This window comes from Halictus rubicundus, chromosome 2, assembly GCF_050948215.1.
Source record: "Halictus rubicundus isolate RS-2024b chromosome 2, iyHalRubi1_principal, whole genome shotgun sequence".
Taxonomy (NCBI): Eukaryota; Metazoa; Arthropoda; class Insecta; order Hymenoptera; family Halictidae; genus Halictus; species Halictus rubicundus.
The window spans coordinates 14,920,618-14,947,019 of NC_135150.1; the positions used below are offsets into that span (position 1 = coordinate 14,920,618).

The window sequence follows — 26,402 nt, forward strand, 5'->3', positions numbered from 1 at the left end:
TCGTCGAAGGAAACGCGTTCTGGAATAAAACCGGAGGGTTATTGAACGTTAAATAGAATCTGACGATTTCCACAAAGACGAATCCCCAGTCGAGTGGATCGTTTGGGAATTGGATTCGTCGGGGCGGTATTGATTCGGAAAAATTCGAACGGTCCGCCAGGAAATACGCGGTATTCGTTGCAGACACCATCGCCGAGGGAGGGAAGACCGTGCAAGGGAAAATCTTATGGTGCGGTGACGACGTTCCTCGTTGGCACACGGTCGATAGGGCTCTGCCACTCCACCACCACCGTCATTCCACCCACCATCACCAGGGCTCCCCTTGGAGAAGCTTTCCGCTGCTATCGACCCAACAGCCTCCCGTCACTGACTAAACGCAAAATTTTGACCTAACTCGAAAACTTATGGCGACGACACCGGCCGAACACGACGCTTACAAATTCTTTTATACACCGCGTGCACCGGAGTTTTCCATTTAAGCCCGCTCACAATGCAAATGCGATTGAGATTGCCTCCGGCGAGCTGAAATTGTTTTCTCGCTCCCTACATTATGAACAGGAGTCCCACCTGCCGGGGGTGCGGCGATTAAGAAATTATATGGCGTCAGGTTGCCCCTTCTAAATTGGACGTTCGAATTTTCGTCATATTTTCTTTCCAAAAATAATGGCACCATGGCTTCAACATCCCAAAACATTTCTGCTTTAGATTTTAAATCAAAGAACTGTATTTCCACCCTTCAGCACTGGTGATACATGAAAAATAATAGGACAGTGATATTTAGTTTGTCTAATTCTGATTTTTCTATTGATTCTTCTTCTAAATAAATAGAGTCATGTGAGTTTAATCGCAACATTCGGAACGTTTGGAAAGTGGTAGGAACGTACTGATACGACGCAGAAAAGGTGAGCTGGAACAATCGTGGCTAAAATAAGAAAACAATTGCCGCGCGAAACCGCGATTGAATTTCTATCGTCGAATGTCTGAGCACAGAGAATCGATATTTGAGCGGCGTTGATGGGACTTTTAACATGTCGACGGGGTATAAATAGATGTTGTGTGTACACCGTCGGTGTCGGTGCTCGCGATCCGGCTCGGTATAAAGGATCGGGGCGCGATGGGTCTTTGAATTTCAAGGATTGGGAAGGCGTCGAGCTTCAAAAGAGCGAAACGCGATCCTCTTCTTTGATACTTCGCGGTTCGGTCTCGAGTTTCACCTTCCTCTCGGTTCCGCTTTCGATAATTCTCGCGCGGCGATCGGCGCGGCGCTGAAAACAGCGAAGCTACTTATTTCGAGCGCGAACGGTTCTCGGAACCGAGCCGAAGACAAAGAGGAAAAGGAGGCGGCCGCGCTCCGTTGTACACCCGGGGGATGTATTATCGCGCCGCGGCGTGCTTTTTATTTTTCTCCTTTCCTTTCGAGGATTCCGCGAGCGCGTAACGTGACACCGCGTTTGCGGGAAAATACCCGCAAACAGTTTCACCGGTGCGCGCGCTCGTCCGACGGTGCCGGCCGACAAAGTGGCTTTGCGATCCTTATCGCGCCGCGTATCCCTTGCAAGCAGATTCGCCGGCTCATTCGCGAAAGCCTTAAAAAGCTCCGGTAACGTTCACCAGTTTCGAGTTACCTTCGGGGCCAGCGTACAAAAAGGCCCGCGATCGGCCACCTAAACAAATATCGCCGGAATCCCGGTTTCTTACGACCGTCTCTCTCCGCTTGGCCCGCGATTACGTAAAACGAAAAAAAAAAAAAAAATGAAATGAAATGCTCCCGGCGATTGCTAGATTGCGGATTTTATGCGCTTGCGACAAAAAGGAATAGGTGAGACACGAAACTGTCAATTAACACATTAAACCAGCAATCACAGACGCCGAAATGTTGCGACGTTACCGCAGACGTGCGGTCTCCGAGAACGCTGTATTAAGTTCACAATTAACAGCTTGCGAGTATAATTTTTTAGTCTGTTTTTAACTTCTTTCGTCGGGACATAGAAGAATTAACCCTTTGCACTCGAGTGGTGAATCTGAAGCGCCACTAAAAATTGCTGTGCCATTATTTCAAAGAAATTACACAAAATATTACAAAATTTGTATTCAATAGATTACTAAACATTTAAATATTGTATGTAGAAATTGGATCAGTTTCGTACGAATTAAATGAAAATATTCTATGACGGAAGAAGAATTTAGTTTTAGAATTAGAATAGCGCCGAGTGCAAAGGGTTAGGGTTGCAGTGTCAGATCAATGTATTTCAAAAATCTTGATTCCTCTTCAGAGCGGAAACAAAAAATTAGGACCGTATGTGAATCAGTATGGGTGACCAGAACGACCTGGGTCCATTTGGACCCACAGTACCAAAAATTTAATAGTTCCGTTTTTGGGCAATTAACACTAGGATTGCGGAGCACTATAAGTGAATATTTTACATTGCTAGACTGCGGGTCTTTCTGCAAAATTAAAATTGTTTGCCTCATTTACAAGTAACAGGGGCCGAGTATAAATTCCTATCTTTTTTTTAATAATGTTAACAAACTGACCGACTTATTAATTTATATCTTTAATCTCTTCATTGCTTCAAATTGCAACTTTTCAAATTGCAACTTTTCAAAATGCATAAAATCCGCAGTCTATACCTTATAAAAATAAGAAGAAAGTGTCCATCCAAGTTTCTAGCCATTTTTCAAATAATGTATACCTAAAGAAAGAAATTTCACAATCACAATCTCAGTAATCGTAAATTAAAAAAAACCAGAACCTGTCATTTTGGCGGGCAAACAGTGTTACAAACTTAGTGTTAATTAAACGAACAGCTGGCGTATGAGGAACAACAGCAAGAAGTGCCTCGCGGGAAATGTTTTTAAAAATTGATAAATCAGTGAATGGCCCTTAAACGTCGGCAATTACGTAGTGGTAAGAACGATTCGCCGTCTCAAAGGGTGAAATTGTGAGGGATAAGGAAATTCTAGTGATCGTAGGCAGCGAAAAAATGGCCACAGCAGGGGGTCAAAATTGCATCCCTAAATCAGATAAAATCTCCCCGAGCCGGCGACTGCGGTTTCCATCAGCAAGCGAGGAACACGCAACCGGTCGAAACGCGGCCGCGTCGTCATCGGCTGCTAGAAACAAGGTTGTCGGTGAAATTTTTCGCTCGGTTTCGCGACACTCGCCTCGATTAGCCTCCCACGCGGCTTTCCTACGCGCGAGGCCCACTTTTCATCCCGCGGTTACACAATTCCGCATAATTTGCGCGATCCCGTGGCCTGTCGCTTGTATCCTTCTGTCCGTCCCTCTCTCTCTCTCTCTCTCTCTTGTCCGTGTGGGCCGCACACGATTCGCGGAACACTGCTTGCGGACCACGTATGTATCTGCATAACGGGTGTGCGCCGCAAAAGGGTCGAAAAAAAATGGCCGGGACCGGCCGTGTGCTCCTCGTAGTCGTCGTGGTCGTCGTCGTCGTCTCGTAGTCGTGGTCGTCTTCTCCCGGAGCCATGCGAGTTAACACCAGTTGCGAGACGACTCCCTCTTTCTCTCTTTCTCCATCTCTCTCGTTTCTCCCCTCGGTTACTGGCCGTTTCTCGGCTGCCTTCTCTACCTTCCGACTCTCTCTCTCTCTCTCTCTCCTCTCCTCTCCTCTCGTTCGTTCCTCCGTGGTCCGACCAGAACCCCGACTGGAATCTGCATCGAAACACGAAGACAGGAGCAAGAGGGCGAAAGATGGAAAGAGAGGGAGAGAGGGAGGGCGACTAGGTCCCCTTCGAAAGGTCAGGAGAGCTCCGTGAATCCTGGCCGGATCGGCGATCGTAACTCTTCGGAGGAGGAGGAATCCCTGGTTCGGCTCGGTTCCACGAACGAACGATAGATAAATAAAGGAGATAGCGGCCGAAGGGAAAGAATTGTTCCTTTGTTGTCTACCCAGTGGCTCCTGTGCGCGCCGGGGACACGCGATGGAAATTCTGCCGAACGGGGTACCGATCGCAACCAAACGCTCGAAACATTGTTCTCGATATCCACGGCCGATCCACTAACTGGATCTTCTCGCTGAATGAGCCGCGAGGAGCGTACCTAAAGGTTCCAGCTCCCCGGGTTCATTCAGAAAATATTTTACTTTTGTCGCAATCTTTTCCGCAGCTTTGTTTTGTGGCAAGTTCCATCGAAATCGGCAACTGCGCGGGCTCGTAGAAATAACTTGCTACCTTTCCGGTGAAAATTGTGAAACGATAAATACGCACAGCGTTCCGCATCGACGGATCGAGCTGAGCCGTGATCAATTCTGTCGAGCCAGTCAATGAACGTCGTACAATCGCGTCTGCTGCTGCTCTCTATGGTTACCATTCCCGGTACCGAGCGCACACTTATAGGGAGGGAATGCCATTATTCCCGCCCAAAGCGCACACTCCGATTCACGTTCTCGCATTGACCACAGTGTCATATTGTGACGGAGCTATTCACGTTTTCACCGCATCTGCTTTTCCAGCGGTTAGCTGGCACATGTGCGTTTTATAATGCAGCGGACATTTTTACACGAGTTTCTAGTTTATCGGGAGATTTCGAGAAATTCGGATTGAATGGGAACTCGTGTGCCGGTGGAATGACATTTGTATCAAAAGTTATTGCCCCCTCGTTACTATTTATATTTTTATACGGGAGTTCAACCCGATATTCAGCACTTTTAGCATGCATTAGCTCGAAATTGCCACCTTTATTGACACTGGATTTACGGGACACGTCGAAACGACGGATTCCAATATTTTTAATTTACCGAATATTGAGATTGCGAATATTGTATATGTTATTTAAAAAATGGCTACAAATTTTGGTGAGATGCATTCACGTTATTTTTATACAGTAATGCAAAATAGTCATTTTTAGTGCTCCGTGAAGCTAGTGTTAAACAATTCATTCTAAAATCCTTAGCTGTGGATCGCAAATTTTTCAAATTTTCCGAAATAATCGCCGACAAGCAATGTGCTAATGGTCAGTTTCTTTTTACCTTGCACTTTTATCGAGAAATGAAAGTAAAAATCAACGTGTATGAAGATTCTCTAAGTGTGCAAGTGTGCAAGTGAAAAGTCAATATGTATGAAGATTCTCTAAGTGTGTGTGTATTTCCCTGTAAGAATTCCAATTTTTGATTTCCAGAAATGTGTACGCACGCTCGAGGCTATAAATAAAGGTATGCACCAAAGTCCAATAATAACATGTTCAACACGTAAACAATAAAAAATCGCGGAGTTACCCCAACTAGACTGAAAATAGAAAACCCAGCTGACTCACCCCCGCACATGTTGGCGCTAAAGCGAGCCCATAGACAGCGGAGAAGCGAACAAGTAGAACAAAAACGAATATTGTCCGCGGTGCGTATTCGTTTCGCAAGGTTCGCGCGAGCTATTAAAAGGCAATCGGTAACGTGTCGACTTTTTTCCGTGTGTTCCGCAATGTTGGCCGGTTCAATATTCAAATCACGAGGTCGCTGACCCACATATTAGGGGGACCCATAAGTAATCAATTATTTTGAAATCTAAAACAAACTTTGTAGTAAATCCAAGTTTTTATTTCTTAATTTATTATATAATCTCCATCATTATCAAGGACAGTTTGCCATCTTACCTGCAAATTTTCAATCCCCCCTCTTATAGAAATCCAGGGTTCGTGAAGCGAAATATGACTTAAGGTACCTCATTACATCTTCTACAGAAGTGAAAGATTTTCTGAAAAGATGATAGTCAGAGGGAGCAATATCAGGTGAGTAGGGGGGAGGGGGGTGTAGTCAAATTTCAGAACTAAAGGCAAAATAAATTCTCTGCAAATAATTGATTACTTATGGGTACCTCTAATATATATATATTGTATAATAACGAGTAACCAATGGAACGGGTTACCGGGGGTCGGCGTCGAACAAAACGCGTCTTATTAAAACGGGATCGCCGGAAATGAACGTAACGCCGTCCCACAGGCGAAGGATTGCGAGAGCTCGATGATCCGAGGCCGTTCGAATGAAAGGAACAACGGAACAACCACAGAGGGCCTCCTCTTTCCCGCGCGCCCACGCGTGGGCTGGGCTCGTCGAACTCCGGCGTCGCAATCCTCGTCTACACGATGCGTATTTATTGCGTTAATTACAACGCCCCGCTTTCCCTTGTTATAACGCCTGCCACGGTTATTGTGCGCGCGTCGCGGCGAGCGTGGGCGGGTGTCGCTGCCGGGACAAAAAGGGACAGAGAGGCGATGGTTTGTGCGAACGCAGGGGGTGGTCGGGCGGTGTATCGCCACGACGGGGGATGAATCCGAAAGAGAGAGAGAGAGAGAGAGAGAAAGATAGGGTTCCCGGTTCTCGTCTAGCGTCAACGTTGCCGTTTTTTTTCTTCTCGCGCGTCGTCGAAGCATTGTGGTTAAATGAATTATTTTTTAACGAGGCGGCATTATGCCTGCGCCGGCGTTGTTCCCCGCCGTTGTTTCGCGGAAAAACTTGGCGAACGTGTCTCGCAATACGGGACTTTTTCTCTCCTCGCCTTTCTCTCCTACCCCGAGCGCTGAACGCTTTTCATGTCGCGCGTCAACCTCGCCGAGCCTCCCTCTCCCTCTCTCTCTCTCTCTCTGTCTTCTCTCCTGCCGCCTCTTTTCCTTTCCTTTCCCACCTCCCCCCACCCCCTCTTTTTCTCCCTTTCCGGCGAGCATAGTCGTTTGCCGGGCGCACACAGGGACGCGAGAAGAAGCGTACGCGACACCGTCCCTTTGACTCTTCTCTCCGGTGGGCAGGTGAAACCGTAATCGGCGTACGCCAGGCACAACTACCGCTCTGTTCCTGTTCTCCCTCCCTCTCTCTCCCTCTCTTTCTCTCTCTCTCTTCACAGTCTCGCGATAGAAGCCCGCAGACGGTGGATTAACCTTTCCCCGACGAAGACGAGCCGGCACCGCGCGCGCCGACGTTGCTGTTCCATCTCGCGTAATGAAATCACGCGTTTCAAGGACGAACGGAGGCGCGCGCGTCAAGGAATTAATTGCACGACCGTGCGCCGGATATCTAAACGCGAATAGAATTCGTGGGACCTCGCTAATCGCGGTTCGCTGTCGTCAGCACCGTGACACTTGTGCCCGCCACGGAGATGGACCATTGTGTTCTTAACGCTTTAATGACCGGTGTTGTTTGTTCCCATCAAACGCCTGTGGCCGGCGATTTTTCATGGCCGTCAATATTGAAACGTGTACGTGCGAATGCATATCTATAGGTTCTTGGTTTACGGGGTTAGTGGTTTCAAACTGTTTGCTAATGTAGTGCATTATTGTATATAGCATAGCAGGTGCCTTTGTGCAATTGTGCTTTAAGGCGAGGACCCTGGGAATAACATTATGGCACGGTCCATCATCAGTGAACTTTTCAGCTTTTTTCTAGTATCGAGCTATTGTCATTTCTGTCGCAGAGACCGGTCTGCAGCCACACGCTGCACCTAGCGATACGGCTTGTTAGAAAGTTTATGACTCGTCTACTCAATTTAGTCGCCCAGCGAGATGCATTTGGGGAACGATAACAATATTAAAAGATTTTAAGCCTTAAAATGTAGGTAAATTAACAAGTAGACTGCGGATTTTAATGGAAAACAAAAATTGTCTGCATCATTTGCAAGACACAGAAGCCATTTAAGAATTTCTTTCTTTCTTTAATAATTTTGAAAGTAATATATCCATCAAATTCAATCCTTCTAATATTTTTACTGTTTCTAATTTCAATTACTCGTTTTTGCCATAAATGCATAAAATCTGCAGTCTAAGGTTATGTGAGATAAAAGACGAAAGTGAAAGAAAAATAATTTTGAAAAAGATGCAAAGTTTATTTCGAATAAGATTCGTCTGATTGGAAACGTGCGATAACATGTGCCATGACCCTAACTGCAGAGGATTGCACAGTCCCCGTCAACATGAGCGAAAAGAGACAGCATCCCACAGAATTTGCGGCAGAAAAATTGCGACACCCGTCGAACGACGCCCATATAGGATTCCGCGATGCAGACGCACGACTACAAATTCATCGTCGCAGACGATTATGCGCAATATCCAGAATCGTTAAAAAGCCGATACAGAGAAGATAATGAAGGGAATCCGGAGATGATGAGAAAGGCTCGTCCCGGGGAGGAGACGACTGAGGGATAAAAAGTGTCCGTCAAATTGTCTTCAATTAGAGCTCCATCGATGTTGAATAAATTTATAAGCACCGGAGGGCCCCGATCGATACGAGGCGAAGCCTCGGTTGAATGGAGGGCGATCCACGATTCAGATGATAATGACGCGAACGCGCGGTGCCCAGCGTCCTTTTTCCCTTTCTTTATCTCCATTTTCCATTTCTTCTTCTTACCGAGTCGCGTACACCCGAGGAAAAGAAATAGAAATAGAAAGAGAGAGAGAGGAGAGAGAAAGAGACAGGAGAGTTGCGCGCACACTTTTCAAGAACAATCGAGCCGAAGGCACCGGTGTAACCATTGTCCGTCAGTTGAAAGCGTGTCACGGCCTCAAACGCGCCGTTCCGTTTCCGTTTCGCGCCCTTTCCAAACATTTTCCTTTCTTTCATTAAGCGGTCTTTTCACGCTGACTTCGGAGAGACGAGAGGGACCGAGAGAGAGAGAGAGAGAGAGAGAGAGAGAGAGAGAGAGAGAGAGAGAGAGACTAGAGGGCACAAGAGAGATCCCGACCGTTCACCTTCGCCTTTCATGGGGTTTCACGGGTCGGGGAGTCGCCGAGGGTGGACCAAAAAAGGCCATGGATTCTCCGGGAACCCGTTCGCATAATGGGAGCCACCTCCAGATGTAGGTTTACCGGATACTAAAGCGTGGAACGCGCTTTTTTGCTCGGGCCCAAGTGGGACGACGCGCGAAACCACGTCGATAATGACTCGGCCGTCTATTCGAGCGCGCCGCGTGCCCCGATCCTCCGAGATCCGATCATCGTCCATAGGGGCCCGAGGGGGCAAATGAGACAGCGAACAAGCCACGGGTGGAGAGCCGAGGGGAAAAAAAGAAATTACAAATAAAAACTAGAAAGTTCAATCAAAGTAACAGGTTACGCGACGAGCGCACGCTCGGCGCCGATCTCACTCTCCGGCTTTCTACCGAAGGTCGGGGAAAAAATTTCTGACATCGTGTCCCGATCGATGCTAAAACATCCTTGGATTCAGAAGATCTTCAATACGGAACCTGCCTCCTCGCGGACTGCCCCGCGCAACGAATGCTACCAAAGAACGGACACAAAAAAGATGAGTCGGATGTTTCTTGAACTGAGAACTTAATCTCGGATGACTCTCTGCAGCCTCGAAGGCGCTTGTCTCCCGAGATTTTGCTCCCCTCCTGCTCCGATAAATTCGTTTTGATCGTGATTTCGCTTGTCGTCGTTTGTTTCGGACGTCCGATGCATCTATTGTTCTTTGAAACTTATTTGCGCTCTTTGGACTGTGGATTTTTGCACGCTTGTGATAAAAATGGATAGATGAAACGGAAGACTGTAAAAAAGCATCCGGATTAACCGCTGTGATCTGCGAAGAAGTCGATGTTATTGGGAAACGCTGGCTTTCAATTTTTAAAAAAGTAAAAATGGCATGCAAGATATGCGAATGTTATTTATTTCATTTCTTATAGCATTTATAAGTCGCTCGAGGGGTTACAAAATACTATAGAATCATTTCGAAGTGATGATTAACTTCCTAGCAACAAGTCCGAGTGATTATCAAATTTATAGATTAGATCTGTTAAGTCGCGTAACGGTGATGTTGACGGGACGCGTTAAGAAATCATGGTATTCGGATTCAGCGGACGACGGCTGTCACGAAATCATCGGAGGCGCTCGAGGTTTAAATTACCCGTGCCCGGGCGATTCAATTTAATTTTACGCACACCTCCGTGCCGGAGATTCATTTTTGAAGACGTCAAGCTGACAAACGTTATTGAAATCGTTTGTCCGAATAGCCGTGCGGTTCAATTTGTGTTCGGGGCGCCGTGGCACGTCGTAAATTAATCACTCGATTACCCGGCCACGGCGTCATTACGAACAACAACAACAAAAAAATCAATTACTCAACACGCGTATGCGCGCTTCAATGAACCCAAACGCATCATCCGGCGTAATTGAATAAAAACCGGAAAGCTGCAGCCGCGCCGAGCATCCGCGTGTCTCCGTGGCTCGTTCTAATCTAGCTACTGGGAGGAAAACGGACGAACACGACGAGGGGGAGGGGAGGAAAAAAAAACACGAAGAATCCCGAGCGTCGTTTATCTCCGGGGCCTTTTTACGACTATCGTTGCGGCTTCCTTCCTGCCCTGTGTCCCGACGCTCTCGTTAAATTTGCACCAGGCCGCGCGCGACTGCGATATTTGCGGCGGTATATTTTTTCTTCGCCGACTCGCGAGTAACCGTCGGACCCGCCGCCGCCGGTATTTATACCCGGCCCGTCGTTCGAACGGAAACGCGGGACGATAAATCGCTCCGGTCGCTACGGAATCCGCTATCAGATATTCGAACGTCCCCGATAACGGTTCGCGGAACCTGAGATTCCGAGGCGCTCGTCATATACCGACGCATTAACCTCTTCAAGGACGCTGGCACCGGACCTTCACTCTTCTTTCAAATGAAAATTATTCCAAGCGAAATGAAATTACAATCTCTCGACGGTCACTACATTAACACGTTCGTCGCCGGAATTATTTGTGCAGGTTTTAAAATGAATTTTTACGTTGATATATTCATTGTACTAAACTTGATTAGGATCTGTAACACGCAAGAAAGTTGGAGGATTACTCAGTATCATACATGTAATTTTTTGAAATTTTTATTCCATTAAATAACTTACTTTGATTTTATTACAAAGTGTTAAATCTCTTCGAAATGAAACAATCAGCTTGTACGAAAGCACTGTTATTTTAACCCTTTGCACTCGAAGCTATTTTAACTCGAAAACGAAACATTTCTTCCGACCTAGAAAATATTTCCCTTCTATATAAATATTTTTTCATGTTATTCATACGAAAATGGTGCAATTTACTCGTACAATACTGAAATGTTTAGTAATTTATTGAATACAAACAAACTTAATAATGTGAAAAATATTTTGAATAATGGTACAATAAACGATTGAATAATTTTTCTCAGTTTTCAAAAAATTGGTCCTCCAAGAGGTTAGCATAATGCACACAGGTGGGCTCGTAAATTCTTGCTCGGTTTATCTTGTTTGGAAATGTAGTGTTCTTCCTTATCTATTAGGAGAACCCTCGTGCTCCTACATATCCGAGATTAAAACTTATTCTCATACATAGTGTGCACTCACTACTGTGACATATGTTCGGAAGAAGGTGAACCTCCTTATCTTCAACGGGAAGCGGCTGAAATTTGTTTTTCAAATGAACTGATTATTTTTCTTTGTGGAAATTCGACAGTGAGGAATGCCTTAAGGAAAGAAAACTGACAGTACATTTATTTAGAAAAGTCTCCTCGAAAAATAATCGTTACTTGAAGCGATGATACGGTATAAATCTTGACATGAAAGACAGGAATGAGGATTAACGTATTTTTTAAAAGATTCTAATCCAAGAGAAGAAAATACTCCCCTTTTGATTTCTAGGGATGAAGACCCAAGAACCACCCAAGAATTATTTTTGACAATTTTGTTCCCGTAAAAACTCATTTAAGAACGTATAGTTCCAACAATGAAATGTAAACATTTCAATAAGCAATTGCTGTAAACGGAAGAGAGGTAGTGATGTAAATGAAGCAAACAAAGAAAATATTTTCATAACAACACATTCGCGACCGCTGACGTGAATCTGACGTTTTATTTTAAACAACACATAACTGCAACATCGATGAATTTCAAAACAAATTTTATCATTTTTATCCTTGCTTTAGCGATACAAGTTTCCGACAACCAGCATCAGAATTTCATTATTCTCGCCGGTACTCGGTATTAGAAACGGAAAAATGTGCCGGTCGATAATATGTTAACAAAAATTTCAATTTTTCTAAGACCGGTACACATACGAACCGAGAAATGCGACTTTCGTCTCAAAAACTAGCCTCGGTTGATTTCCCAAAAAAACGCCAGACGATAACAATATCCGACAGTGATCGCGAACATAATAAATAAATGTCACGCGTCGAGCAGCCCGAGCCCATCTAGATAAAAAGGAAATGGAGTCAGAATTTAGTTCAGACTTTATTTGCCGTCTGTACGTCGGTTTTATCGAATTTTTGTTTTCGCGTTAATCCTGTTCGATCGTTCGCAGCGATCAGATTATCATCGGCGACGTTCGCGCACGAGGATAGGGGATTCGATCTATCGCGAGAAAGGAGCGAGAAACCGGCCGGGTTTCTCGCGCGGTTGTTTGCGTGAGAAATTACGGGCGGGAAAGCGTGCGCGCCGCTGCAAAGGTAAACTAGACGGCACCGAACCGGGACAGCAATAATTAGTCATGTTGCCCGAGCCACGGTCCCCGGTTGCCAACCCAATAAGAAGTCGATCCACGCCGCTCCTTTCGCGTGATGTATCGTTGCCCAGGTGGGTGATGTCGGAGACTCGGCGAAACTCCTCGCGATCTTTTTGGACGTTTCGCGTCGAGGGAGGATACGCGCCGCGAGATGAATACGTTCTGCGTGGCTACCTCATTCTTGGCTGCGATATTTCCCGGTAACGTGCCTCTTTCCCCTTCGCATTTTTCTTCACACTCTGACACAAGCCTACAAATTTTTTCGCGCGTCGCCACTTCATTTATAATTACGGCACTACGTACAATTTTCTCACAGTCACGCGGTTTCGCGTTATTCCTGATGCATGCGCAAGCGGTTCGACATTCGAACAATAGCCACGTTATTTATGAATGTACGATTGTCGTCGAAATGAACTGTGCCTTTCAAATTTTAGAATTAATATCACAGCTGTCACGCGATTGCTGGCGGTAAATTAAGAGGTGCATACAATATACATAAATTGGAATAATGGAATTGGAAATGTGTCTTGATTTCCAGGCGCTGCACACTTTGTAACAAAACTGAAAACCCTGCGATTGGATAAATTGGGAAGTCCAAATGTATACGGTGATTTCTCTATGTGTTGTTGACATATATCGAGAATTCAGTATAATTGACTGTGAATATCAAGATAACACATTTTCTTTGACAGAAAGGTTAAATTTCCTGGTAAGCCCTGATGTAGTGTAATTTTCGAATGAAAGTGCTTTATTCAGAAAGGTTCCAACTGATCTTGAAGCGATGAAAACATAATTCACGAACGAGCAACAATATAGTCGATCGGTGAAGTGACCCACTCGAACCGATAAACGGATAATCCGAGATTAGTTTATGTACAAAACCGGGTAAAACGAAACGTCTCAAATACTAAACAGCAGATAGCCGCGAGATTAAAATTGTGTACCGAAACGAGTGAAATATGTGTTTCAAATAATAAATAGTAGATAGTACAAGCTTGAACCATTGGGCGAAAGGTATCTCTCGAATAGTACTAGCAGATAACTATGTAGATAGCCCGATTAGCGTGTGTACAAATCAGTCGTAATACAATGTCGAGAGATTGCGAGGCTGGCAACGCGTTCGAGGCTCGGCGTGAAGGGCTTGTTTTTTGAAAACGTTCGGAAAATACACGGCAACTCGAAGAAACATACAAAAAACCCGCTAACCTGCATAAGCAAAAACCACTTGGTTGGCAAAAACTCGAGAAGAATTATTTACCATCGCATTACCTTAAGCGGAGAACCTATAATCGCTCGTACGCTCGGTCAATACGTCAAACAATACATGAACATTGTGGATAAACTATATATGGTGGTTCGCGGAACTATTTTAAAACATTCTATTCATTAGCGCAGCGTGTTATGCAAATTCTAGCATAGAAGCCAAACATTTACAACGTCCCGATGCTTGAACGCTCGTCGACGGGTATCGAGCGATCATAGTCACGGGCGTCGTTAATTTCCGCTAAACGAATATATTATGCAAACGAGCCACTTTGCGAGCCGGCTGGCAGAAGAATTGCTCAAATCGTCGATCCGGCATAAAACCTCGTAAAGCCGCGGGACAAATGTCGAATCAATCTCGCGGCGAGATCTCGGAACACGAAGCCGGAGCCTCCGAGCGGTGGTTCGACATCGTCGTCTCGAATCTCCTCGTTGTTATGTGATACAATGTCTCCGCCGTTTATTTGCATAAACGTACGCGAGAGAGCCCGGGCCCGTTGTCGTAGACGTCGAGGAGAACGGCCTTGATCGAAGTCCTTATTCGAAACGGGGCTCATCGCGTATGAACAGCAGGTACGCAATTACGAGACCGCGCAGATGTCATCGGCTAGCGAACTTGACGAGTCTCGTTCAACATGCCCGACAGTTCGTTTCGTAATTTCCCTCGCCATAACTAGATCACAGACACGCGCGTGCAAATGGCTTTTTGCGCGCCCGAATCGAACAGAAATTCGCTTAACCCGTTCGCTGTCCCAAACCGGGCAAAAGCGGCGTTAAAATTCATCGAATCCCTCGAATTTTAAACGGCCCCGTGCCCGCTCCCTCGATTTTCAAAATGGCACCGAATTGTGCATTTCGTTCAACCTCGAATTCAACGTTTGTAACACTCCAACTGTTAGATATTGACTTTAACCCTTTGCACTCGGCGCTATTCTAATTCTAACACTACATTTTTCTTCCGTCTTAGAATATTTTCATTTAACACGTTAAGTGCCAAATATCAAGAGATTCTTAAAAAATCAGAGTAATTTAATTAATGACATCAAAACTAGAAATTTAAAATGTATTATAGGGGATGCTGTCTTAACCCTTTTGAATTAGAAAGACTCCAATAAAATTCGTTTTATCTGTATATCTGATAATAAAAATGGATTTCTAAACCCAGTCAAAAATCACTGTCAAAAATCAATTATAAAGATACTTTCCTGGGAAGTGATGAAATAAATATATTTAGTATAAGCTCATAAATCTCACAATTTTTATAAGACAGAAGGTATCAGTTTCGTTTGTAATTTAATACCGATTTAAAAGTTGCAACCAGACTGCAGATCTTTGCGCAAAACGAGCATTTCCTATATCAATTATGAGAACGAATAAAATGAACATCACGTAATTATGATTGTGGAACGTAGTGGTTTCGATGCTTCCATTGTTTTGTTTCCCACGCGTTTATGGTCGCACATGGATAAAATCCGCCGTCTAATAACGATTGTTTGCCAGACAAGTACGAATGTCTAGCATTATAATTTCACGAGGTTACGTCGGATAAATACGTAATTAGTTCAACACGGTGTTATGGTTCTTTCACGGCAGTTTGTTCTTTGAAAATTCGGAGTTGCTCCATTGTTGCAACAAACGACAGTCTCTTTTCTCCGCGGTGTGTTTCCTTTTTTGTTATTTTTACATCGTCAGCCGTGAAACGAAGCATGTGAACGTTGACCAAGAAAAATGGGGAAAGTCGTTAGACCGAAAACATATCGTGAAAGCAGCCGCCCCGCACAGGCGCCAACAAAAGAATCTCCTTTTATTTTTCGCGCTCGTTTTCCCGTGCGCTAATTGCGCCTCGATTATCGATGCACCGGTTTATTAATACGACGAGTCGCCCGTACCGGCTGATATCAAACGGATATAAATTGTGAAAAATTGTGAGTTGTGGACGCTCCACTCCGATTTCTAAATGTAACAAGGAGCTCTGTCGCGTAGCATTTTCATTTAGACAATTTAATCGCGCTTCCCGAGAATTGTAGGTTCTACTGGTAAACATCGTAGACAATGTTGCTACGTTGATCGAGCGATCGCGACCGGCAACTGTTTTAGAAAAAGACGATCGAGTAATGGCGGGTGTGGTAAAAATAGACCGGCACCGTTCGTCAATTGTATTCTGCGAAAATTATTGGACTCCAGATTTGATGCGTTTGCGACAAAAATGAGAGGCTGTAAAACGGCAGAAGAATTAAAAGAAGAGACAAAATATAATCCACTACGATCATTGTCAAAATAAACTCCCAAGTGGCATTTGTGTCTCGCAACAGGTGCAGACAATTTTCATCTAGCAGAGAGTATTTCAAGTATTAACAGCGCGATTGCAATCTGTAATTAAAGCAATATAGCCCGCAATGTATCATTTTTAGAGCTAATTGCACACCTTTGTATCGAACAAGTACGGAACACACGAGAGCGAGGAGTATTAAAGAAATAATTAAAGAGTGTTTTCGATCCCATTCGAAATTGACTCGTTCGGGTGTGATTAATAACGCTCCCCGCCAACCGGAAGTGCGCCGAAGAAGAAAAGGTTTCCCGAGACAAGTTCGCACATCCCCCGCATCGTCGGAATAGCAAACTAATAGCTGGAATTAGATAGAAGACCCGTGAATGGCGTACTGAAAGGTATTGCATTAGCGATTTTCTCACGCGACGGTGGTAATCTGGTGTGAGATCTGTGTAACGCTAAACACTCATTGACAATCTCCCGACGTCCAATTACTTAATCGTTCGAAAATCTACTACGGTACGCTCGACGAGTCGAGACACACACGGCGGTTGCAAACAAATGCAAGTGATACGATCGCATAGGTGGGACAAGGTCGGATTCACAGCCCTGAGATATTATAATATGTTTCGTTCATCTGCAATAACTCGCCTCGTTGAATGCACACGACATTACCGGAGAATCTCGACGCACGGCCTGCACAGGCCTCGACTTCGATCGAACCTCGGCGAATGTGTTCCGCCGACACGTGGCAGGCGTTGTTGCTTCATTATGAACAAATAAAACTAACGACCGCTGATTACGGAACGGCAGCGGATTTCTATATGGTAGTGCCACAAGTAGACTGCGGATTTTTATTATGCATTAATTGTAAAAATAGTTTGATTTTCTATCAATTCGTTTTCTATAGAATGCGGAATTTTAGTCTGCGTTAATTGTAAAAAAAAAAACAGTTGGATTTTCTATCAATTCGTTTTCTATACAATGTGGAATTTTAGTCTGCATCAATTGTAGCAAACAGTTTGATTTCCTATCAATTCGTTATCAATAGAATGCGGAATTTTAGTCTGCGTCAATTGTAAAACAAATAGTTTCATTTTTTATCAATAGAATGCGGAATTTTAGTCTGCGTCAATTGTAAAAAAAAAAAACAGTTTGATTTTCTATCAATTCGTTTTCTAGAGAACGGGGAGTTTTAGTCTGCATTAATTGTAGCAAACAGTTTGATTTCCTATCAATTCGTTATCAATAGAATGCGGACTCTTATTCCGCGTCAATTGTAAAAACAGTTTGATTTTCTATGAATTCGATATTTAGTATGAATTCGTTATCAGTGGATTACAGAATTTCTAAATAAAAATTGTCTGGATTAGTTCGAAAACACAGGAGGAGCCTCACGCCGCTTTTATTATAATTATTTCAAGGTGTCAAAAATAATGCAAAGTCTAGTTATCGATATTTAGCCACCGGAACAGAAATAAACATTTTCCGAGTCCTCTGTGAATTTATTAACGAGAAGAAAGTTAAGCGATAAATGATGGTACAGAGGGTTACAAAAACGTCGAAATTTTGAAAGATTACTCCAGGTGCAGGTGCAGGTGCAGGTTTAGGTCGGAACCCTTCAGGCAGATTAGTGAAGACTCGGAGCACAATGCACAAAATATCTCGTAGATAGAAGATCCAATTGAATATTTTCTTCTAGATATTTAACCATTCGACTGAAAGTGTACGATGAACGTAGATCTACTCCAACTTTGAAATTGGAATTGCTTTCTCCTTTTTAAGGGGAAAGAGGCTAAGGAAGAATTCACAATACAAAGATTTAAAAACAATTCTTGAATCCCGCGGGACTGTTTGAGGTGCAGGTGCAGGTCTGAGCCTTGAAAGCCGGCAGAGCCAGATTTGACACAGGGGTTAATTGGAGTCACTCCCTCTTTCATCGCCGTTTGGTGTTACCGTCGAGTTCCTCCGTCGAGCGAAACGCGACTCCTACGCGGCCGTACTACCGGAGTTTCTTTTTCCATGCATACGAAACTGCAGTGTTCTCATTAGGAATCAGTGCCAACCTTACAATTTGGAGTCAGTGGCAACCTTACAATTTTGAGTCAGTGGCAACCTTACAATTTGGAGTCGGTGGAACTACCCACCCTCTCTCTACTATCTACTATGGCTTAGTAGATAGTAAATACCATTGCACGAGCCATCACAGAATCTCCATAGAGCAATCCATCTGCTTTTGTAAGATTGACTACATCTGTTCCAAACGTTAATTCAAAGTCGTACGCTCCCATATCATCAATACCCTGTTTGCCTATCATTCGTTTCTTCACATCACATCCAAACCAAACAGGTTCATTTTGTTTTATAGCAAATACCATTGCGTAGAATCTCACTATCGCTTAGTAGTCATAGGCTTTTACGACTCGTAGACGGACATGACTCTTAGGTTTCCAGCGTGCCCTATTTGAAATGCGAGAACCACAGATTTCGTCTGAGAGTCGGTCACCAGAACGGCGCAACTGACTGGTAACGAGAATTCGCTGTAGCGTCTAGTCGAGCGGTCGGTAGGGCCCGAGAGAGTAAAGTCGCCGGCGTTCGAAGCTGGCCCAAGAAAGGGAAGAGCATTCGGCGGGCATCGTCCGGTTAGGAGGGGAATTGGAAGAAGCGAAGGTCCGTCGTACGGCATTCAGAATGCATTCAGAATGCGGACGAAGCAACGTGGAGCCAAGGGAAAGGAAAGGAAAGGAACGAAACGAAACGAAACGAAAGAGAGCGTGTGCGCGCGGCGTCAGCGGGGTGGCTCGAGCCTTCGCGTGCATGTGTTTCTCGTTGGTCCCTATGCACGAGAGTCGGCCCGGAGTGGTCGGGGGTAGAGAGAGGATAGATCGAGCGCGAAACAGACGAGAACGAGGGAGAAAGGTAGAGAGAGAGAGGAGGAGGAGGAGGAGGAGGACGAAAGAGCAAAAGGATGGAAAGGGAAGGAAGCGAGAGGCCGCAAAATATATGCTGCATGCTCTCGTGGATGCTCGTTTGCAGCGTTCCGTGTCGTAGAGGGACGGAGATAATCGCGGGCGGCTGGGCCCGCGGCCCGACGAGGATGGAAGAAAAGGAGAACGCGGAGGAGAACAGTTTGGGCGAGGAAGAGAAAAGAGAGTAGGGGGAGGAGGAGGAGGCTGGTCAATGGTAGGCCGGCTATCGGTACACCCTTCTCGAAAACAAAGCCGGATCTCACCTTGATTTATCGCAGAGTGCTGCCGCGTTCGCTGTAGCCGTCCGCTGCTCCGAGTTGCGACGAAGCCGCCGGGGTAAGCTCCCCGGCGAAAATTAATCCATTATCGGCTCGACGAGAAGATATTCAGAACGAAAAACACCGGTCGCGGTCTATCGGCGAAGAGGAGAGAAAGGACGAGGAGGCCTGCCTCTGTCGTAGAGAAGAGGCTCACCGGGGATCCTGGACAACTGTGCTCCGTGTGTCGGCGCTGTTCCTCTCCCTGTTCCCTTCGTCTGTCTGCCGGTGCTTTGTCTCGCTTTTATTTTTCCTCGGTTCCGGAGCAGACAGCTCTGGTTCGTTGAGTCGTGTTTTATACACTGTCCGGGTCCCGCCACTAAATCAGCTCCGTAAAACGTACGCACGGCGAACGTGAGTCACGGTCAGGAGTCGAATGCTTGCACACGCCAGTGGATCACACAACCCGCTGCTTCTGCTGCTGCTGCTGCTGCTCGAACTCTCTTTCTCTCTTTCTCCCGGTCTTTCCCTTTATCTCTCCCTCCCGTTCTATGCCATCCGCTCCCGACGCACAGTAGATACAGGACAGACAGGCACAACCGGACACGTTTCTCCAAATATTTTCCTTCGGTGCGCACGCTCCCGCTACCGACCAGCAGTCGTCGGTCCCGTCTCGCGTACCCCTCTACACCCGCCGCGAGATACAGAACGATATATATCGCGCACGAATGTCGATATACACGTGCGGGTCGCGTAACCGAGCTACGAACTACCCCCAACGCCGGTCGACTACGCACTGACGTGAACGCAACGCGAACGCCACGATCCGAGCGAAACCGCACGAGAAACGGGAGTGGGGGAACCGACTCGGACGTACTCGGGATAGCTCGGCTCTACCCCTCTCTCTCCCCGCTGTCCCCCCCTCCACGCCGTACACGCCGACGGCAACACCGCCGCCGACGCCACTGCCGATCGGTCGGTCGGTCGGTCTTCGGGGTATACGAGAGCGTAGTAGGATCCTCTCGCGATCCCTCTCCGCGCTCGCGCGAGAGTCAGACCCGATGCGTATCTCCTCCTTTCTCTTTTACCCGGTTCTCTCGGTCTCTTTTTCCTTTCTTCGGCCCCTCTGCTCCCGCCAATGGTATTCCCACTCGGCCCCAACATGCACACCTGTTTAGAGTCGCGCGCGCGCGTGTGTGTGTGTGTGTGTGCACGCGACGCGCACCACCTCAGAGAGGCCCTCGCCATCGCGGCGCATCGCAGCGCAGCGCATCGCATCGGATCGCATCGTGCGCGGCAGCCTGTACACGCGCGATGACGTCACGCTGGGCGCCGTGGCGTGGATAACGAGATGGCCCGAGTCTTCCTCGGGACCACCGATCGCTAATTATCGTCCTAGAGGTTTCGCCTCGTTCCGTGACCGGCTTGTTTCTCTCTCTCTCTTTTTTTCTTCTTCTTCTCTCGTGTTTCTCTCTTCCTCTCTGTTTCTCTCACTTTCTCTCTCTCTTTCTTTCCCGGTCTTTCTCTTACTCTTTCTCCCTGTCTGCGTTCGGTTGTTGCTGCTGTTGGTGCGGGCCCAGAAGCCTGCTAGGGAGAGTAGGCACCCTTCCCGTGGATTTTCGTTCGACCGCTCGTTCCACGGTGGCATTAACGATGTCTCGTGTAGGTACAGTCACGACCGGTTCCGAGAGGCCTACCTCCTATCAGGATCGAGTATCTAGCGACCCGGCCTGGACACCGTGCCCGGGCGACCCGAACGACGATGCCTGCCTCGGGTTTCACCCGGTCGTGCGTTTAATAAAATTCGAGAGGATCCGTCCGATCGGATGGAGAGAGGTTCGGGGAGGCTCCGTCTGGAACCTGGGGTTGCGAGGAATCTTCAAATCCTGCTGTCTGAAGTGTCTCTTTACTACACCCAAGGTCATCAGTTTTTGCGAGAGAATAAGGGCATGCACTGTGAATTCTCGATGTATGTCAACAACACGGGTCTTGCCAGCGTCGTGTATCCTCCAGGAGACATACCCGAGTTATGTTTTTACACTCCTGGCGCCTCTCGAGCTTCGCGGCCCCTCGCAGAGTATACCCCGCGGTAGTGGGGATAATTCCGCGACGTTTATCATCCAGGCCTTGGCGACACGTGTAGAGAAATCACTGTATTAGGTCAGCGCAAAAGTTCGGGCCCGATTTCTTTTTAACCCTGCGAGGACGACGGTCGTGAGGACGCATACTGTATTATGTTAGGGGTGTTGTTGTAATGGTTTAAACTTTTTCATGTTTTCCACAGTATGGAAGTGTACCGTAGCTAATAATTTGATCACATGTAATCAATTTTTAAGTATTCGTCAGAGTCAGTATGGTGTGCTGGTGTCGTCCCTGAGGGGCTAAAATACAACAAGCAATCGGGCACGAACTTTTGCACTGACCTAATATTGTCTTCTGGCTCGTGTAATTTTACGCAAGAAGACTATTAAGACTATTAAAATTGTATAGATCTCTATTTCCACTTTCTTTGTACTCCTTATGTACACACAGAAATTCGCACGGTTGGCAATGATGCTTGCAGAATGGCGTAGAAGTTAGACACGTAGAAAGCAGAGTCAGGTGTGGAAAACGACGTCCGTAGCAAACAACAGACTTCACCCCTAGTGCACGTTCAGGTCAAGCTAATCCAAAAGCAGACATTTGCAACACCGACCTGAAAGTTAGAAGCTAGACCCATAGAGAACGGAGTCAGGTGTAGAAAACGACGTTCCAAGCGAACAACAGACTGCGTGGCACCTTCACCCCTCGTGCACTGTTCAGGTCAATTTGGACCCAGAGCAGACTTTGCTTTCAATTATAATGTTCACATTAAGATTTAAGCTTATAGCACTGAAAATAAAAATATTGACAAATATTTAAAAATAGTACGCATATTAAGAATATTGATAAAAATATTGGAAAATAGTACGCATATTATTTTATAGCACTACTTTCATATTAATTGCATCTGCAAAATTTTTTTTTATATTGGTTTATTTTAGGTCGCTCCAACATCTCAGGTTATTAGCGACCGCGGTATATTACAATTTTACATTGTTTTTCGTTACTTCACGTTACATTACTTTACATGTAGTTAGAGGTTATCTTGTTATGTTGTTGGAGGTTATCTTTATTTAATCCTAATTTAATTTATTTAATTTTATCGTAGGTTTATCTTATCTTCGCTATTTAGCGCTTCGCTAAGATTTCCAGGGATGTTCAATTTACTACGCGCTGCCTGTAATGATGGGCACTCAATCAGGATATGTTTGACCGAAGTAGGGACTTCACAGTGGAAGCACAACTCTGGTTGTTCTCTCGTTGACATGTGCAAAATTATATACTTTATTGTTTGCGAATTTTACGGATTTCTATCGACTTCGGTTGCACCTATGACCAACGTGTTAATTCCGAAAATATGAATAACCCAACTTCCTGGACAATGCACAAGGACAAAGGTCATCGAGCAATCGACAACCGTCGACTCATTGCGAGTCGGCCATGCCGCGAGGCAGTCTCAGGTGCGAGGCAACGTCTAGACGTAGCCCGGAGAGATGATGGGGTCTCGATGCCGTTTTCGGTCCGAGCGACGAATTCCGAGCGTGGACCGGGGCCCGCGCAAAAATCAGCGCCGACGTATAAATAACGAAACACCCCCTTGCGAGAACAGGACGCGTACCCGTAGAGCGCCCGTGCAATAAATAACGTCGGCGCGGAGCACACCTGCAGCGACAAGGCGTGTCCGATGGACGATGAAGTTTAACGTCCCCCCCCTCCTCCTCCCCCGTCCCTCCACCTTTTCCTCGTTTATTTCTCTGCCCAAAGCTATTGCAAGACGCGACGCCAATAAAATGCTAATCGCCCGTTCCTCGTTACCGTCGCGTCCAGTCCGGTCGAAGTCGAGCCGAGTCGCTGCTCCCCCGGACCTGTAACCCTTTATCGCGATTTGAGATACGAGCGCGTCGTGATCGTCAGCGAGAATTCATCCGACCGACCACTCGTGTTTTCAATGCGCCACGGGATCGCGGCCGAGAAAAACGAACAGGCGGAACGAAACTGTGCTTTGTTAAGTCCCTGGCCCCCCTTCTTGACCCGGCGGCCGGATGCGCGGGCTGACTTCAGGGGTTAGACCACCTTGACTGGCTCGGTGTGCATCGGTACGTGTGTTTTCGGTATTTGTTTCCCTCTCCGCTCGTCCTTCTTCCAATCTAATTTGTCTCTTGGTCGCCAATTCGGCACGGAATCGAGAAATCATGATGGAAAGATAAATAACTGTCAATCCTCTACGCTAGGGGATTGAGAAAGATAAAATAAGATAAAGCAATTCGTTCACAAATCGACATACAGGGCACAGTGTACAAGGTGAGGCACTAACTATTGCCACCTACGATAACTCTGTAAGTATGATAGTGGCAGAAAAGTTTGCGGAAGAAAAGATGCATGGGACAACAGAGTAATATGGCGTTAATTTTTTCCTAGGTGAAGTCGCTTTAGAGATGTGAAGGTCACCTTTGTTTTTTTAATGCTATGTTTTGGTACCTGTTTACTGATAGCGGCTACTCAGACGAATCCAACGAGGTGCAACATTAAGGTCTTTGAAGGTCTTTGAAGGTCAGCGAAGGTCATTCGACAAAATAATTTATCAGGTTTTTATCTCTCGTGACGGCTATGAATCTTACCATTCTTATATTCATGTCCTGCGATATCGTCCAGAAGTGTTTATTTGTCATTGCTACGTTTAGTTAATAGTTAGTTAGTAGTTAGTGCCTCACCCTGTATACTTTGTAGGTACTGAGAAGTGTGTCAAATTGCCAGCAGTTGGTTCATTAGGACAACCAATGTCGTTGTTGGGTGTAGAAGCGGATCGTCTCCGACAGACACGTTCAAAAACGGAAATAAAATGGAATGTTTCATGTTCGACGAACTAAAGCAATTCCAAATTTGAGTTCCGACTCGGGGGACTGTGTGACATCATATTTTCAGAATAAGGAAATACTGATTTGTGAGTAGCTTCTCCTAAACAGTCTTCGCTTCGTCTTCCTCTTTCTAAACCCCTTTCTAGTTCATTAGAAAGTTCTAGTTCTAGTTCTAGTGCATAAATTTTTAAAAATTAATTCCTAACAGGAGAAATGTGTCGAGTATGAAACATAGTAGCCGCTTCTGGGACGATTTCAGAGCGCTTATGGGTGGTCGTTAGGCACAGGCGTTCGATGGAGAGCTTTATCTGGGATCAGTGATTTCGGTGATTTACGATGTATAAAGTGGGATATTGAGAGTAAAAGTCAAACTCGAGGTAAACATTCGGCTTTGTTTCGCCTTATCTCCGGATTACTTTCCGGATCCATCACGGGACATTTTCTATTTGTTTTGCCGAGTACCTTTCTTTAAATCGCCTCGTATCTTTCGAAAAAATCTTTGGCACACTCTGAGTAGTTGGAGATCGTAGAACGTAACAGCGTTATCGTAAATTTTCCGACTATTTACCCGCGTTTCCCGTTCTTTTCTTTTTCTAAAACGTAGCGAGGCTACTTCGCGGCGCAGTCGCCGGCAAATGAGGCCTGAATCACTGACTCGGAAAGCCTGGTTTTATAGACCACATCGGGACAATAAAAATCGGGCCATTCGGTTGCTCTCCTGGCCGAGTCTTTGAATCGCTTTGAAACGGCGGGGTAAGTGTTCGCGGTAAAAAATGCCGGGGTCCTCCAATAAAGTATGAAGTTTGCGACAAAGGTTTTTGTAACTGTTTTCGCCGGTGCTCGTGGGTGACTCATCTCAAACACGACCGAGCAGCCATTTCTGTTTGGATAAAACTTTCGAATGACGTACGAAAGATAAAGAAATGTTTGTCCTCCTCTCGAAGGATTCATCATTCCACGACTTATAATTCGAGACAGCTTTAGCACCATAACGGTCCGTGAACGACCCACCCTACGTGTTTATCTACTTTCACCATCGATCTTGCTCTATAACGTTCAAAATGTGCTGCCACTATCAACAATGTTCAATCGTTCTCGACACACGTGCATCAAAATTTTTGAAATTATATAATTGTGGAAATAAGATGCAAGACAACCGTTCACATCTCTGTGATCAGTAGACTGCCGATTTTATGCATTTAAAAACTATCTAAATTCATCAATCTAGAAAAATCTTAAAATACTGTTACATTATTTTCAAACTATCAAAACATATTACGGAAGAAAATAAATTTCTACTTCACTCCAGTCTGTTGCAATTCAGGCAGAAGATTTTTATTTTGCATAAAGGTCCGCAGTTTAGCGATCAGCAATTTGCGAATTTTTCCTGATTGCAATTAAGATGGAGCAATATTGCTGAGTTTCTATCGTTAATTATTTCTGATTTCACACGGAAAATGTACAAATGCGCAATAATGGTTCCGCAACAGTATCCGAGTAAACGTGAAAAATCTCAAAATTTGTTCAGTTTTTCTTAACACTAGGTTTACGGAGCACTAAAAGTGACTCTTAATTTATAAAAATAACAAAGAAATAAAATTGTTGAATAATTCCTCATGGATGTATGTTCAGAATCTTAATAATTGTAGATTAAAAATATTAGAGCCCGTTATTTTGACGTAAACCTAGCGTTAATGGCGAAGTCCAGTGATATTCGCGAACTTCCGTTCTCACAATTTTCGGATTGCTTCTAATTTTACGGGGGAGAGTATAGAAATTCGCAATCACAGTCGGCGATTGGATGGCGTAGGGTGGTTAACAGTTCCCATGCGAACGGGGAAAAATATTCAAAGCGAACGAGCGCGAAGGGAAGACAGAAACGAGCCATTCTGAAATAAAAACGTCGAATAATATCACGAAAACTCTCGTCTATCCGGTGTTCTCGGCTCGTCGAGGCTGTCCCCCCTAGTAAACCCCGGTGTCCTCGGCGTCTCCTCGCACGAAGGGAGGTTCGAGCCCTTGGGGCCACGGACACTTTCCCTCGGCGCTCCCGCAATAGCCGGGAAAAGCGGAGGGTAGCTCTTTTCTCCCCGGTGAAGGAGAGAGGCAGCCAGCCCAGTCATCCAGTCAGCCAAGCCAAGTCAGCCAGGCAGCAGCGGTGCATAGGAATGACGAACGACGGAGGATTGGTTCTGATTACGATCTCGCGTCACCCCAACGTAAGGACCGCCACAATGACGATGACTGTAAT

At 45.6% G+C, this 26,402-nt stretch overlaps 1 protein-coding gene across 3 annotated transcripts in view; it reads right to left on the reverse strand.

The window, feature by feature from the left end:
* Nucleotides 1-26,402, reverse strand: part of Fz2 (frizzled 2) — a 123,352-nt gene that overhangs the window by 42,848 nt on the left and 54,102 nt on the right. The window contains exon 1 of one of the 3 annotated variants that reach the window (XM_076805513.1): nt 19,221-19,998. The exons of the other annotated variants lie outside the window; for them this stretch is intronic. The gene's annotated coding sequence lies outside the window, so the exon portion shown is untranslated. Of the gene's footprint in view, nt 1-19,220; nt 19,999-26,402 lie in introns of those variants that run through there. 3 annotated transcript variants of the gene reach the window in all.